This window comes from Amia ocellicauda, chromosome 15, assembly GCF_036373705.1.
Source record: "Amia ocellicauda isolate fAmiCal2 chromosome 15, fAmiCal2.hap1, whole genome shotgun sequence".
Lineage (NCBI taxonomy): Eukaryota > Metazoa > Chordata > Actinopteri > Amiiformes > Amiidae > Amia > Amia ocellicauda.
Window position 1 is genome coordinate 14,986,293 of NC_089864.1, and position 15,780 is coordinate 15,002,072.

The window sequence follows — 15,780 nt, forward strand, 5'->3', positions numbered from 1 at the left end:
AATAAAATGAACTACACATTAAGCCCACACCGAAATTAGTTTTTTTTACAAAGGTCAATTAAGCCTAATGTACATCTGTTATGAATCATAAAGAGCACGGCCATTTTAAAATATAAAGATCTGATTGCTTTACTGTACAGCGCCATTGGACACCTTTTCATAAGATATGCTGAATACAAGCATTATGTGTGAATACATTACTTTTATTTACTTATTAGCAGACGCCCATGTCCAGGGCCACTGACAAAATATAAGTGCAAAACAAAGTGCAATAATACAGAGCAATTCAAGGCATAATACATTTTACAAATTCACAGTTATACCTCACATCATATATAATGAAAGCAAAATATTGAAAGCATTTCTCGCAGGGGCAGTTCTAGACTTCGAGGTTCAAGGGAGGGGGGGTGCTGAGGATTTTTTTTTCGGGGGGGGGGGGTGGCTGACTGTTTTGCAGAGTAACTTCTTCATTCTTGGGTTATTTTGTTGTATTATTTTTAGGGGGGCTGAGAGAAAATAGGGTCTAGCGCTGCCACTGATTTCTAATAGACGTATTAATCAGCAACTAGATTGAACTTATCCAAATGAATTAATTTTGCCTCAGGGTCTGTGTGTATCTACCTTTCTTGCTGTGTCTTGAGAAGTCAGTACAGACAGTTCTCAGGTCACTTCTGAGGTGGAAATATCTTTGGGTTTGACATATCTACTCATTTGCTGTATCGTTGATTATTCAGTAGCAAACATCTGTTAGTCTTTCATATGAATCAGTATTTAATGCATATTCATTGATTCTTCCACATTTTCACCATTTATAGACTTTTCTTTGTTCGCATTCCAGGTCGCAACCTATCAATGACTGCACCTATTTAACTCCGGGTATCTGTCACCTGTCATCTGTCTGTCTCTCTTGATTAGTTGATCACCAGTGTAATGGTATCGCATTGATTCACTGTGATCCCTGGGTTCTTACACAGCACATCTGTGAAGGCAGATCTATTAATCTAGTATTAGATACTGTAACAGCAATAAACATTCAAACATTTTATCAATTTTGTATGAACTAAATATAAATAACCCTTCATACCATTACCGGTGGAATTTAGGTGATGTAAATTATCCGAGCAGTGTGTAATTTTTAATTGTCAAACACATTTGACAATCTCATAGCTGTTAACGCTGAGAGATTAAAACCATTTAGACTCCTAAAACCCCCGGGCTTTGGGCAACTTTGTGCTGAGTTTTTGTCATTGCTGATGAAATGACAGTCATTGTGCAGAAGGGGTCAGATTACTGGAGTGACTGATAGTACAATATGGCAGCGTACACGTGTTAGTAGTACCGGGTTTCCAGAAGTTGTTGCTCTTTTTTTATTATTATTATTGAATGTCACCTGAATTTCAATAATAGAAAATAATACTTTCTAATGCATTCCTGCTGTTACAGTGAATAAGCTAGTGAGTGTAGCTACCTTACGTTTTTCTTTTGATCAATGTCAATGCTAAATAAGTGACACATAAATGTGACACTAAATAAGTGCTGACCACAATTACAGGCAGAAGATCTAAGTCACACTAAACACAATTCAGTATAATCTTATTTTGCTTATATCACGGGAAGTATAATAACAACAGCACTACGCACACAAATACAAATACAGCAATTACAGTTTTCATAGTGATATGAATTAATATTTAATTAGAGCAAGTGTAATTGTCTAATGAATACTATATATAACTATATATATAATTATGGCTAGTATATTATACTAATTTCAATGGGTTATCATGAGTTATTTGTATTTGTAACATTAAAACATACAGAAACACGTGCATTCTTATGTTATTATGTTCTTATGTTCTAATACCAAAGTGCAATAGAAGTGCAGTCACTTTAGGAAGAAAGATGTAGAAATGTAATTTCACCCTGGTTCTTTGACTCATATTATAGCATTATAATGTTAATATCCACATCTCTTACACTACAACCCCTAGATCCTTTACTTTGCCTGTTGGCAGTCCTGTGCTCTCTCATAACAGACACTGCATTGTGCAGTTGGTTAATGGCAGTTTGTTCTAATAGAAACTCACATATGAGAAATGCATCTCCCCAGCATCTCTGACTGCCTCCTGAAACAGACCCTCCCATCCAGCTGTTAGCATTGACCCTACCAGCTGTTATCCAGCACAGCACGGCGTGACTTTGTACTGTAAGTGTCATTCTTTGTTCTGCAAGCTTTGTTAAACTGTAAAATGTTATTAATGATAATAAGAATATTAATAATAATCATTCAAACCGGTCAGCAACTTATTGCAAAGTGCAGCAACTTATTGTTTGCTCTTTAAACAATTCAGAGCTCCAGTTTAATGGTCCTGCAGTTCATGGACCATGCTAATGATTTGCTAATTTGAACAAATAACCAATTAATCAGTCAATTGTTATTTAGTATAGCAGTCTAGCCACAGAGTACTTTACAGAAAATAAGTATTGTTTCTGGGTTGTACGTAGGTAGGGATGTAGGAGCTCTAAGAATCTGCAGGACTGATGCCCTTCAGGACCAGGGCTGCCCCACAATCTGCTCATTCCTGAAAGAAGCAAACTGAACTGACTGGCCACCAGAGCCCGTGTCTTTAGGTTCTTGTAGTCCTCAGTCTCTCTGTGGCAAAGCCTGGTTGTGTTATTTTCCACAGAAGCCAACTGTAACCCTGCATGCTTGGCTTTATGGTCTTGTAGTCTCAGAAGATGTCACGCCCCCAGGGAAGCCCCCTCACCACACATGTCTTAAACACAGCGCAGGGGGTACTCCTTCAACAGACAGGTGGTTAGCTCTTCTAAACAGAAAATACAGGAGGAAATGCAGGAAGTTAGCTGTATCTCATCCCCAGCAATAGACGGTTGCAATGTGGGGACAGACCACACTTACTGGTACAACTAAATCATTAACTAGATCCAAGAGAAGAAGATGGATGAGCTTTTTTTGTTTGTTTGTCATCTCAGAATCATCAATGGTGATCTACAAATGCATAGTTTTAAAAAGTAAACTCATAAGTAAACTTAATTTCCCAGTGGCACTTCTGTATTGAAACTTACATTTTAAAGGAGTAGAATACATGAATATTAAAGCAGTAAAGTGAATGCTGATTATTAAACATTATATAATAATAATAGTATATGTAAAACAAATACACATTTTTGTACTGCCTGAGCTGGACTGGGAGGAACATGTGTTCCTCCCACAGAATGCAGAGGAAGAGGAAAGTCCAGAAGCACTTGACATAGCCTGATCTGGGGTGGGAGGATGAGTTATGCCTCCCAGAGAGCGACAGTGAGGAATAGGTCAAAATCGAGGAAGAGTAGTGGACAGAGGAACTGGACTGGGAGGAGGAGTTATTCACAGATCTCGAAGAAGAGACGGACGTGCTGAGGGGAGGACAGGGGGCTGCCCAACTGTTTAGTAAACGGAAGAAACGACCCAGAAAAGGTGCCGCCGGGATCGGAGAGCCCCACACAGTTGCGATGGGGGGGTTTCCTCGGCCCCTGCTTGCCTGTTTGGCGCTGTGGTTGCAGTTCCAGGGGCTGTGGCTGCCGTCCGTCCTTCCACCATGAAGCACATTGTATGTACATTGCAGTTTTATGGACTCATAGGGCCTTAGACATCCTTGCCACAAAACCCGTGTGGGTGAAAGTAAAGTCCACACAGTTGTTTAATGGGAAACCAATAGTCGTCATGTCAGACTTACATAGGAAGGTCTAAACATTTTGTTAATTCTTAATTTAGTATATCAGATGTGCACCCGTTATTGGAGTACAAATGCATGTCTACACATACACACTGCCCGTGGCTTAGACTTAAGAGTAATGCTTACTGTGTGGTGGGACATTTCAAAACTAAATTGTACCCTGTGTCGGGGCTTTTTATTTCACAGCCACACGTAAAAGTCTGCTGGCATTAGCTTCACCAGTCACTAACACGTTCGATGACTTTTAAACCCATTCATCCCCAATTATAACTGTTCAGTGTTGCTTTTCAAAATACCTCAACAGCCACTGATCTTCACTGGTCAAATCTATTGCCACGAGGTTTTTACATGCAATACAAATGCCATGTGAGCAGCACTGTATTCTGTTCTGTCTGAACCGCACTGTGTCTGAAGTCACACTGAGATAAGGGCCCTCTCGAGTAGTTCAGTCATTTTAGGTGCTGTATTTTGGATTTGTTTTAGAATGTAGAAGACACCGTTTATTTTTAGATGCAGTCTGCTCACCCTGTGTTAGTGTATTTCCCTCATGTACTGTCCTTTATGTAACATTTACTTGTTAAATCCATTAAGGCCAGTTATATATTAAAAATACCAAAGTGTTCAACTGGTAAAAACGTTTGCCCAGAGTACAGGATGTATCCTCAAGCTGTTTTTGGTTGGAGTTGGCAGGTTTGTTTAAGGTCACTGTGCTGCATTCATTGGGGGGCTTGTAAGGCTGTAACCTATCAATGTGGCCTTTGTCAGTCTTCTGCTCAACAGGAAAACCCTACTGTTTATGCGATACAAACACGAGTGTAAAGCTTGGAAGACGTACATACTTTTATTGGTAGTGTGTTTTGCGTACACCACTCCTAGGCTTTCACAGAGATGACAATAGTGATGTTGATTTACAGTATTCCTCAAATGCAAACCTGTCAATAAATGCTTCCACTTTATTTTAACAATTCTCATCGCAACTTTAAAAGCAGGTAGTGTAGTGCTGTAAATAGTTTTGTAATTGCATCTTCCTAATTTAAATTGAAGTCATTTTAATTGTTGGTACTTTGCATTGAAATTGTGAATAACACTTTGAATTGAATATGGATTGCTATATTTGTAAAGCTAAACTCCATACTTACAGACTGTCGTGTGCGGTGGGAACATTAAAGTGCAGGGACGTTCAGTCTCACCACATACTCAGTCATGAGTTTTACTTGCTACACACCAAATCCAATGATATTATCATCGGCTACCTATTGTGTTTTAGCAAACGACTTCTTGTAGGTGGCGCTGCTGTACTTCAGTGAAGTCTTTCGTAATACAAGATATGTAGTTCTATAAAACACATGCAGGCTGTTTTAGCTATGCTTATCTGATTAAAGTATTAAAATTGAAAATGGTTTCATATGAAAGCAGTTTAGACCTATGATTACCATCCTTGCTGAGGCTCATACATTAATTGACAAACGTTGCTGTGAGTCTCAGTTTTTGACACCACGGTTTAAGCAATTGCATTACGTTGCATTAATTGATTAATCTGTTTACGCAATGTGACCTTTGCACTGTGTAACTTTGTGCAGACTTGTTACTAGTAATGCAATTATGGTGTACAATGTGAATCATCGATCTCAGTGAAATAAATAAAAAATCATGAACCCTCCACCTCCTGGACAACAACACATACTACTACTACTACTACTACTACTACTACTACTACTACTAATAATAATAATAATAATAATAATGAGAGACATGACGATGGGTTGTTGCATTTTCCCGGAAAGCAGTGTGGTACGCATATATATATGTATATATCTACATATATATCTCCAAGAGCCACGTATTGACCCGAACTTTGTATATATAATTGTACAGAATTGTGTTGTGTATTAAAATGTCACAGAGAAAAGCAAATGCCCTGTGAACTTCTATTATCGATATTATGGTATTTGATGGTGGTGACGTCTAGGTAAACACAAAGAGACGGGCCAGTGTGCGCATGCGTGCTCCGCGGCAGGTTCCCAGTGTGCTGCCACACAGAGAGGAGAGGAGCAGGTGACTGGAGCCGTGTCTGTATTGTGCCTTTCGCCATCCGTGTCTGAAGCACAAGTTAGCGGCATCTCTGCGGACCATTTCCCTCACATTGACGGCGGTGATTTATTTGCGTGTGTTGGAGCTGCGGCTGCTCTCCTGCCCAGAGCCGCGCTGGACACGACTGGAGCGGGTATGACTGACGTGAGACGAGCCTGTCTGCGGCTGCGCAGCACTGGTACCAGCAGTCCAGTGCAGGGGATGAGACGCACATGTCTCTGCTTATTATCTGCACTTAAACACAATATACTAGTACAGCAAGAGAAGGAAAAAGCAGCCTGGCCATGCAACAATACTGTTTAACTTAATTAATACGAATCTGTCCCGTTTAAGTTTTCAAAGCTGTACATTGTGATTATTTGACCAATTGTTATTCCTTGTATGCAATACTTGCGACATTATTTGAATGATTGACAAGGTAGAAATTGCAGTTTCTCTCTAAATCAGAGCTCACCGAGCGATCTGGGCTTGTCCTGTTATGAAGAGGATTGATGCTCATTACTGTACTGTTGAACAGGCGGTCGAGGTGGGCAGTGTTTCATTGATTGTGAATGACAGCTTGTCAAGTTTTTATTTGTCTTTTATTCGTGTAGCCGTCAACACATAATGGTTGAAGTTGAATGGTGCGCAGTGCAATGGGGTCGGAGACAGCGAGGCGATGACTGCTTTCTTTCTGCTCTTGGCCCTGCAGTTTTTGCAACTGGCCAACAGTTTCGCCCCAGTCTGTAGCTTGCAGGAAAATGGGAAAATACGTATGTATCCCAGCTGGAAAAGGCTCATGTTGAAAATGATTCTTCTGTGCAAAATACATCTTGTAATGCAATACCAAGCCCGTGTGTAGGAGGCATGTGTAATCTCTCCTCCGTCCAGAAATGAATGCACAGGGAATACAGTATGCTGTGCTTTCTGATTGAAGCCAACGGTACTTTTACAGCAAAGCTTAAACATGGCTGAATTAACGCCAGAGCTAGTAGGAAATCCTACTGAATATGACATTGTAAGCATTTTCAAATTAGCTATACTAAGCACAGTATGGGTACTGGATGAGGAATCTTAATTTCTTTATTCAGAGCCTAGTAGTTAACAACAACATGGATATTTTTGTGAATGTCATGGTTTAGTGGTTAGTAATATGCAAACAACAATAGCAGAATAGGCTCAAATTAATATGAACATGATTACTGTGTACATCAGATAAGATCTTTACATTAATACTCTCATAATGAACTACATTGCTTCTTGAGTTTGTGTTAAACCATTTGTATCAGCTTGGAGACATCTCAAGAATTGTATTTGTAATGATTTTACTTATTTTATCTGTTCCTTGATTCTGAAGGATACTTATACAATTCAGAATAAAGGCATGCCTTATTTTTTCCTGGTCTGTGCTATGCTCTAAATGTAGCCGATTATGAGTCAGTGTTATCTTTTTCATGTCAAATGAATTGTGGCAACAAATTGAGTGCACAAAAGGTGAATGACTTAAACGTACACAAAACAATGTGTCAGTTTGAATAGTTGTTTTGTTTGGTGGCTCCTGAGGATTTTGTTTTTCCAAAAAATGACAAACTGATGACAGCATAGAAAGAGCTAGGCCTATTTATAACACCGAATACAAAGCAGTGAAATTGGAGTGCACCATTATGATAGGCATGATAACAACCATGGTAAAACTAACCCTGGCAGGGACTTGGGTTCTGTGTCACTGTTTTTATTCTACTTAACTGTTCTCTGTTTTATAATAAGTTGCTGCTCCCAAATAAAGTTATTGTATTGAGCAGCTGAGAATAATTAAATGTGTCCAAAGCGTTCTTAAGCATTTCTGCTCAGCACTATGCAACTGTGGTTTGCCAGTAGTCTAAAGATGTAGTCTACAATTTCCAGCCTACATTAGTGAGAACTGAGTTCTTTGTAGCGTATAGCTTGTCATGTTGTGACTCGGGGGCGGTGTGTTAATGAAAACCTGGTTTCTTATCATTAAAGCCCATATTTTTGTTGTTGAATTGAAATCTTTGGTGTCCATTTCTTGTAACCTCCTCTCCAGTGTTCATTTAAAACCACCCTTGAAAAATAATAATTGCATCCCTGCAAAAGAACCCTAAATAAGGCCACTAAATAGGATTTTTATATTATGTTAGCATATGTGGTCTGCCATTTTCCATTATGTTTGGTATTGCCTGGTAATAGCAAGTAAAAGTCCTGCTTATTGAGTAGCACAATTATTTTTGTATTAAAGATCCAAGTGAGGATGTAGTAGAATGATGTACCTTTGTAATAAAAGCAGATTGGTGTAATTAATCATACCACACAGAAGAGAAGAGAGGCTGATCTTCTAATATCATTAGCTGAGTCCATGTACAGAAAAATGCTAGCCTGGCTTTATTTATTGTAGACAAATGTGACCTGTCGTAGGGTGGATTTGCAGCACTCGTGTATTATTTATAGTACCCCAGTGATCTGAATAAATAAAGTAGCAACACCTCTTCCAGCTGGCGGCTATTAAAAAAAAAAAAAAAAAAAAAAAAAACGGGCTAGGGTGAGGGGGTTGTACAGTGCCAAGAGAATCGGTAAAGTCAAGTATGCATTCGGGTAAGCTTGTAAACACTTACTCTTAATAATAGTAATGGAAATATTGATACAGTTAGTTGTTTCCATTAGTTTTATTTTGTGAGATTCATGCGCTTTGAAAATTACATTCATCAGGATAAAACTTTTGTGTCCATCAGAATTCCACTGTCGTCTTTCCTCTGAAATGATGTGTGTGTGTGTGTGTGTGTGTGTGTGTGTGTGTGTGTGTACACTACACAACACTACACTACACTACACTACAGGAATCACGGTTAATCTTCTGGGCCTCACCAACAGCCACACTCCCAATGGCACACATGCAGACACATGCTGTTCATTGCCTTGCTTTTACTGATAAGCCTTTCCTCTTGGTTGTTTAGTCAAACCCCCAGTCATTTTGTTAAGCTGCTTGTGTTTTTCTTTCCTGCTGTGCTGGTTTTACGCACAGCTGAAGTAGCCCTTCCTGGAGATTCCTTTCTGGCTTGCCTGTCATAGTGTGGTTGAATGTAAATATCCAATGTATTTACTGCACGCATGATTTTTTGGCACTATGAGCTCAGAAGAGGTGTGTAATTCCGCACCAGCTTGTATGTGGTATGTATTGTTGGTATTGTTGTCAACACAAGGTGTAGATGTTTTACTGAAATTGAGAGCTTTTTTAGAAGAACTATATGTATAATAACACTTTTGGGGGGGGAGTTATTTTATCCATTCGACATAGGCCTATATAACATTGTTTTAAGGCATTTTACAGTTCATGGTTTCCCAGACATTTGATTAATTTGATTCAAGTTGTAATAAGTACAGCTTAATTGGTAGGTTTTAAAGAAGTATTAAATAAGTCCAGTTCATTATCTGATCAGTCCAATGTGGTTGTTTAGTGCTTGGTTGGAAGAAAATCCAGAAGACCGTGTAGTCCTTCAGGAATATTTAAGATTCTTGTTATGAATTCTTAGACAGGAAAGCATCATTGTTTATCTGGAAGCTGTCAGTGGGGTTGAATGTGTCTGTCCCATTCAGGAGTTTTAATATCTGAAAGTGATAGGCTACCACTTTTGTGCAGCCACAAACATGACAATTTGGTTTTGTGTTAACACACCTTAACCTCTTCAACTCCAGATGAAAAAATGTAAACCCTTCCCAGGTACCAGATTTTGAAAACAATGATGATAATGTTTTAACAGATGAAATTGCTTTAACATGAAAATATATGATGGATTAAATGCAAACAATTAATCAAATTCTGTTTTTCAATAACTCTTTATGTTCCTGTGTACTACAGATAAAAACAAGTCTTTGTTGCAATATAATTGCAATATAATGCAACATAAATAGCTTATTAGTTTACAATAATATACTTAATAATAAATAAATAGCCAAACTTTGGTAATAATAAAAACAATCTTGCCACAACACTGTATAGCTTTTTATTTAAAAGACATAAACTACAACTAAACAAGTACAACTAACAATACAACTAGCAATAATAATCTAAAACAGTATTTATATAATTGTAAAAGGTGAATGGATTGTCGCTTTGCTTTGCATGATCGCCCTACCTTGGCTTTCAATACACGTTATATAGTATCAGCACTTAACCTTAATGAAAGCCTGTGTTTATAAGGGATTTAACCCTAACCCTATCCTGACCAAAATGTAACCCTAATTTGAAAACGTAACTTCATTTTAATGCAAAATGTAGCTATATTACTCAAAGTAATGCTCTCTATACAACCTAACTAATGGTATTCAAGCCTTCTGTTAGTAATCTTTTTACTGCCTCTTCAAAATATCTAGATGAACACAATAAGCAATCAAGTAGCATTCTGAAACAGATCCCTGCGGTTCTCCCCTTTTGACTCTTTATTTTCAACACAATAAGTTCGAAATCTACAGACATACTGTACCTTATATTCCTGCAGCTTTTCATTTGACAATGTGTAAGTGGAATGTTATCAGCATGGCAATATATCAAATTGCGTTTCTTTGCATTGGTTGTTCCCATGATGACACCCTCCATGAATACTTGTCACCATATAGGCATTCTTCTAATTTAACTATGATTCATTTCCCGCAAAGTTTTACATGGAACACTAGTTAAACTGATTGATCTATAATTACCTATCTCCATTTTGTCCCCCTTTGTATGGATGGCTATTATATTAGCAATTTTCCATTGGATGGATAGAACCCATGTTAATGGTCTGTTGAAAGGGCCTAGCTCCTGGTCTATGAATAACAGAGTAGAATAATTATTAATTAGCTGAAAGCAACTTTATTTATTTATAAGTCAGTAAGCCAAAGCAATGAAGTCCCTCTCAGTTCTGCATCATGACTATCACCTGTGCTACATATTGTAGAAAGCCATTACAGCATAAAGCATACAATCCATTATCCATTTATGTAATGGTCTTTACTTACTAAACATCACAGAACTTAAATTGATTAGATGCATAAAAAACAAACAAAAAAAATATTGCACAATAAGAAATAGGACTACATCCACCTCATAGAAAAATACACTGTCATGAACATGTGTCAATCCATCCAGTTATTGATAGATTTTATTTTTTAAATAAAATCTTATCTGAACTGTAACCATTTATTTTTCAAATTACCACCCGTGTAAAATGATGATTCCAATATGTAGACTAAAACTGATTGACAGTTAAACTATATACACCGATCAGCCTGAGCTGATGTTATGGCTGATCGGTGTATTCACATAGTGTTTCAGAAACGATCCTAATTCATCCACAGTGAAAACACTAGTTTTTCTTGAATACAAATCTCCCTCCTGCAGACGTGGCACATGGGGTGATTTGCAGGTCTCTCTGGATGTAAATTGCTTCTCCACAATTTCTTAAATTTTTCACTCTCTGTTCTGATCACTGGATTCCCACTTACGCAACACCCGTCACTTACTATTAGCCAAATTACAGCAACTCCTATACCATCTTTGTTTGCTGCATGGTGAAGCCCCTACCTGTGTCATATCTAGCAGTAACAATGCATTTGCCTGGGATTTCTCCACAAATGGTCACTTTTAGTTTGTGATGTAGGCTTCTGAAGTCATAGTCGATAATAAAGGATGATTAGATTGCTCTGCTTGTTGATTGCCATTCATATCACAGTAGATTGTTTGCTGCCCTGTAAGGGTGAATAATAGCGTTGGCTAGGACTTGGACTATCTAATGGCATTTGTGTATTAAGACGGGAACACGCCTTGAGGCTCTTCATAGGAGTGGTTTCACAGTGAAGGTAGCCACACTCAGCCAAGTGTGTGAGTTTCCCTGCTACTTCCAGAAGTCAAGGAATGGGTGACGATGATTTCAGTGCATTCCAATAAATCTAGATCAATGTTCTGCAGAGAAGTCTTAATACTTAATCCTGTCTGGGATCTAAGATGTTGATATATTAACATCTGTTGAGGAATTTGGTCAGTTTGCTGCATGATAACTCTGAAGGAACCGATTCCTGATTGATGCTGTATGACGGGAGAGAGCGTTGTGTTCCAGCAGCCTTGAGGGAGTACTGAAATGATTTTTGACTTCTCCAGTCTAGGAATTTGTGCATGCTCTGTATTTCTAGTCATGTCATGCACAAATAACTCTGCAGTAGCTGCCAAGGATTAATGACAATACTCTACAATTCAGATTGTTTCATGTAGTGCCTTCCTTACCAAAATCAATTAATTGTGCTGTCAGCTTAGACAAAACGAAACAAAGTGCTACTCTTAACTGCAGTACCTTTTGTTTACTTTGAATTCCAGAAAAATGTCAGGCACTACTTCAGTACTCGGAAGCTAGATCTTGTGTACAATTTCAGCTACAAAATGTAATAACACAGCATAAATCCTGGAGATCCCTCCCGATTTAATAATATCTCCCTATTGGCATTATAAATGATAAGGAAGAGAGATTGGTAGGGGTGGGATGTGGCTTTGATTATAAACAGATTGAGAATCCCAGTTGTGAAATTTCAGATTGATTTTGAGTTGATTAATTAGCACTGCACACCCGATAAGGCAATTCATCTCCTGAATTTTCGAGTTCAGTTACCCAGTCACTGGGTTCTTGTGCATGAACTTTGACCTCACAGTGCAAATCCATCATGTGGAATTACCTGTACTTTTACCATATACATGCCGTTATGCTTTTGTAACAAAAGATGTTGAACAATTCGAGGCATCACACCACAGGAAAAGGTTGTTTCAGGTTTGACGGTCAGAACAAAGGGTTTCAAATGCTGCTTGCAGACTGAAATCAATAGAAAGGAAATGGGATTTTGTGCTTGCAGACTTTGTTAAATCCAGCAAAAGAATAGTAATTTGTAGCTGGTGACTAGAGGTTTGTAAGAGCTGCAGTCTTCATTGAGCCAACTGTTCAGGGTTGATGTCTAGGATTTAAATAGACAATTCTGTGTGGTGGTGTTGGGCAAAACATTTGAGGGAATGTGGAAATCTGTCAGCCTGATATTACTGTGAAGTCTTTTGTGTGTGTGTGTGTGTGTATATGTGTGTGTGTATATATATATATATATACACCTAAAGGATTATTAGGAACACCTGTTCAATTTCTCATTAATGCAATTATCTAACCAACCAATCACATGGCAGTTGCTTCAATGCATTTAGGGGTGTGGTCCTGGTCAAGACAATCTCCTGAACTCCAAACTGAATGTCTGAATGGGAAAGAAAGGTGATTTAAGCAATTTTGAGCGTGGCATGGTTGTTGGTGCCAGACGGGCCGGTCTGAGTATTTCACAATCTGCTCAGTTACTGGGATTTTCACGCACAACCATTTCTAGGGTTTACAAAGAATGGTGTGAAAAGGGAAAAACATCCAGTATGCGGCAGTCCTGTGGGCGAAAATGCCTTGTTGATGCTAGAGGTCAGAGGAGAATGGGCCGACTGATTCAAGCTGATAGAAGAGCAACTTTGACTGAAATAACCACTCGTTACAACCGAGGTATGCAGCAAAGCATTTGTGAAGCCACAACACGTACAACCTTGAGGCGGATGGGCTACAACAGCAGAAGACCCCACCGGGTACCACTCATCTCCACTACAAATAGGAAAAAGAGGCTACAATTTGCACAAGCTCACCAAAATTGGACAGTTGAAGACTGGAAAAATGTTGCCTGGTCTGATGAGTCTCGATTTCTGTTGAGACATTCAGATGGTAGAGTCAGAATTTGGCGTAAACAGAATGAGAACATGGATCCATCATGCCTTGTTACCACTGTGCAGGCTGGTGGTGGTGGTGTAATGGTGTGGGGGATGTTTTCTTGGCACACTTTAGGCCCCTTAGTGCCAATTGGGCATCGTTTAAATGCCACGGCCTACCTGAGCATTGTTTCTGACCATGTCCATCCCTTTATGACCACCATGTACCCATCCTCTGATGGCTACTTCCAGCAGGATAATGCACCATGTCACAAAGGTTGAATCATTTCAAATTGGTTTCTTGAACATGACAATGAGTTCACTGTACTAAACTGGCCCCCACAGTCACCAGCTCTCAACCCAATAGAGCATCTTTGGGATGTGGTGGAACGGGAGCTTCGTGCCCTGGATGTGCATCCCACAAATCTCCATCAACTGCAAGATGCTATCCTATCAATATGGGCCAACATTTCTAAAGAATGCTTTCAGCACCTTGTTGAATCAATGCCACGTAGAATTAAGGCAGTTCTGAAGGCGAAAGGGGGTCAAACACAGTATTAGTATGGTGCTCCTAATAATCCTTTAGGTGAGTGTATGTATATATATATATCTATCTATATATATATATATATATATTTCTATATATCTATATCTATATCTATATCTATATATATATATATATATTGACTGGGCATTGCAGTGCAGGTGCAGGAGGCTGGTCAACTATATAATGACATAAGATTTAGCACAATTACTTGAATGACTTGCAACTGATTTACCTGGCATGAACTGTGTTAAATTAGTTGTTATTGCTTACGGGTGTTACCCAGTTTGGATTCTAGTGGTGATATCTTCAAAACTAGGTCTTTTTTCAGACACCATTAATTGATTATATGATCGATATAGTGAATAGAAGTGTGGACAGTCTGACCTTGTGCTTTCTTCCATGTTTAAATGTTATGCATATGCTTCAGTGCCCAAAATTGTATTTTTTCCTGTATCCTCTAACTATATTCTTAAGCCTGAAAGCTATTTTGAGTTTAATGGACTCTTGATTGACAATGGAAGGTATCATAAGTTTTCCTCTTTGGTCCTTTCAACCCATAGCCTGCATAATTCCACACTGCCCTGTGTGTTATTAGGACGCCTGCTAGCTGGGGAGTGCCTCACACTTCATTGCTTTGGCCATCTGTGCCTCTTGGCTGTGTGGTTGTGACTCCTAGTCCAAACTGGGCTCTTCACACTGGCAGTGACACAGGTGTACAGAAGCATCAACAACGTTATCCATGTATTATCCTCACATTGAAAGCAAGACCCCTGTATATTTAGTGGCAAAGGAAGGGAATGGCCAGGTCACTATGCCTGCACCTTGACTGGGATTCTTTATAAAGATTAACCTGATACAATGTAATACAAATGTAGTTGATTAGTCATCTGTATTCTCAGTAATGCTTAGGTATTGAGAGATAGTTTTGGATGCTTGTAGAAACTTAATTAGACTGCTGACCTTTTGAGGACAGTTTAATATAAAGACCTGCATTTAAATCTTATTTATGTACCATTTGTTTTACTGATTAATTGTATTTGAGAACATGAAGCCACTACAGAGTCATGCAATTGGATTACATTGCAGTTTGATCTGGCCAAGGAAAACCTAGCAAATACATTGTCCTCTTCTACATTAAGTGGGTGGTCTGTTGAGACTGCATTGGGGAGCTGATTGTGGTCTCTCTCCTGTATAGATATACAGCACATTGTTTCTTTCAGCATCCATCATAAAAAGCTTTTATGAGCATCAAAAGATTACATATCTGAAGGGAAGAAAATTAAAAGAGGCAGAGATCTTGTGCATGTTTATTTTAATTGTGTCGGCTTGGGAGCAGTGCATGTGAGAAATGCATGTTTTGTGGTAAAGTATAATAAAATCTTTGGTACTCGTGGTTTCAAGTAAATATTTCTGTTTGTCATATTGAAATTATTTGGGGCCTTGATTGCAAGGGCGACGATACTGTAAGCAGTCAGAAGTGCCTGTTCAGCGCTGCTCAGATTCATATTCTTTCTGAACGCTTTGAATCGTGCTTGAAATCCATTTGCTATTCAGGTCAATAATCCACTTTAATTAAACGTCTCTCTTAACGCCAGCCTTAAGGAGCCCTTCCACACAGATGCACACCATTAATCTTCTATCATCTGCGTCAAAATGTATAACCCGTTAAA

At 38.7% G+C, this 15,780-nt stretch overlaps 1 protein-coding gene across 3 annotated transcripts in view; it reads left to right on the forward strand.

The window, feature by feature from the left end:
• The first annotated feature begins 5,738 nt into the window (after window positions 1-5,738).
• Window positions 5,739-15,780, forward strand: part of rab3ip (RAB3A interacting protein (rabin3)) — a 31,391-nt gene continuing 21,349 nt past the window's right edge. For all 3 annotated transcript variants that reach the window (XM_066723640.1, XM_066723641.1, XM_066723642.1), the window contains exon 1: window positions 5,739-5,961. The gene's annotated coding sequence lies outside the window, so the exon portion shown is untranslated. The remainder of the gene's footprint in view (window positions 5,962-15,780) is intronic.